The sequence below is a fragment of the Choloepus didactylus genome (genome assembly GCF_015220235.1).
Source record: "Choloepus didactylus isolate mChoDid1 chromosome 11 unlocalized genomic scaffold, mChoDid1.pri SUPER_11_unloc5, whole genome shotgun sequence".
NCBI classification, from domain to species: Eukaryota; Metazoa; Chordata; class Mammalia; order Pilosa; family Megalonychidae; genus Choloepus; species Choloepus didactylus.
The window spans coordinates 252,901-254,873 of NW_023637582.1; positions in this window are offsets into that span (position 1 = coordinate 252,901).

The window sequence follows — 1,973 nt, forward strand, 5'->3', positions numbered from 1 at the left end:
TTTTTTAATTTTTCATACAGTTGATTTAGGAAAAAAAAATAGTTAAAAAATAAAACAAGGAAAAATATGAAAAAAAAAAACAAAGCTGGATGGTAGGCCTGGCCCCTCTCTGCTTCCGGGAGTGGATTGTTTTAGGATATTGGATGCTCTTGTTTATAGAAGTTAAATGGCCATAAATGCATGTGTATAAGTTCCCTCTCCAAACCCCAAATCTGCCCACACTCTTTTCTCCCACAGATCTTGGGTCAGGAAACTAGAAAGACAAAAAGCATCCAGGCATCCAGTGTGGAGGAAATAAAAGGGAATTCATGATAAAAAGAAAAAAAAATTCTGGGCTATGATGCTTTTCTCATAGAATTATAATGACTTTTAATGTGGATTCTGTATTATAGATAATGTGATACATTGGCCTTCGTTGTGAATCACTTCATCTCCCTTTGAGCATCATGCCACTTGTTGAAGCCACAGGAATATCTTAGAATGACCAGGTGTCATCAAGAACAAAGGATCATATTCATTAGAAAAATGCAGACATGAGTAAATGAAAATTCCCATAAGATGTGAAGGGGAAGGAAACAATCACAGGGGAAAAGAAAAGGTATAGCCTCTTGAGAGGAGATATGAGGAAGGTGAAGAGCTGCCAGAATCTTCCAGGGGCAGAGAGCCTTCTTCCTGTGAGCATACAGGGCAGCCAGCCCAAGACAAGCTGGAAGGCTTTGAAAGGTAGAAAGCACCATATTTCCTCTTTGCTTGTCAAAATCCACACGTTGGATACCTTCTAATGTGTTGCCAAATGGGAGCATAGTAACTGAGTCAGGGATGAAGCCTTCTTTTATTTTTAAGTCCCTGAAAGCATGCAGGGTGTCTGGCCAGCACCAAGTGATCTTGAATGGCAGCCTATAAACAAATGTGTAGTACAGGCCTTAGGGGTAAGGAACAAATGTCTAAACAGAGAAAGTGATAGATTAGATTGTCTTTATTTCAACAAATACTAATTAAGCACCTATTATATGCCAGATATATTTCAAAGTGTTTAGGAAAAGCCCAGACTGATACATGTGTGGAGCTTATTTTCTAGTGGGTGGAGACATGCACAAAAATAAAATCTGTAAATTAAACAATATTAGATATTTTTAAGTAATATGGAAAAGCAGATTATGTAATCAGAGGAAGATTGCTTAGGAGTGTCATCACAGAAGGGAGACAGCCAGAAAAGGTAAAGTTGGTTGCATATAGAAGTTAGAAGGAAATGAGGAGGAGAATGCCTGATTTAAAAATAAAAATTTAGTTAGTATTATTTGATATTTTTAAAATTGAGTCAAAGAAAAATCATTTATAACATGAAGAGACTTCTGGACAACCAAGATGACAGCATGAGTCTCTCCAGGGTCCATTTCCCCACAGAACCTTTGAACATATATTATAAGCTGTCAGAGCCATCTTCCTCAGAGCTCTAGAGAATATTAAAGAGTCACATTAACTGGGAAAGGGCCAAACAAGTAAACACAATTTCAGAACAGTTGGGAAATCTCATGGCACACTTACTGGTGCCTTTCCCACTGTCTCTGACTCCATCTAGTGCTGACCTTTGTTTCAAGTATGGATTTCTGACCACATTTCAGAGAAAGCAGTGTAGATGCAATGCATCTACTGGGTTGAATACAGATCTTTGACAGTCTATCTTGCTGAAAACTGAAGGTCTCAACCAGGACACTTGTACCTAGCTTGCCATCCCAGAACTTGCCCTACATTCAAGAACAGCTTGTGGGCACCTAAATCAGTGTAAGAAACAATCTAAACATAATGGCCAGGGGTAAAAATTACTGTATTTAAGATGAGCCCCAGGAATGGAAAGTAGAGCTCCAAGCCCTGAAAGACAATTTCACAGGGAGAAGAATAAGCATTCAGATCCTTGTAAAGGTGAATTCCTAAGGCAATAAGTACATACCCAGGGCAAGTCACATGTACAGAAG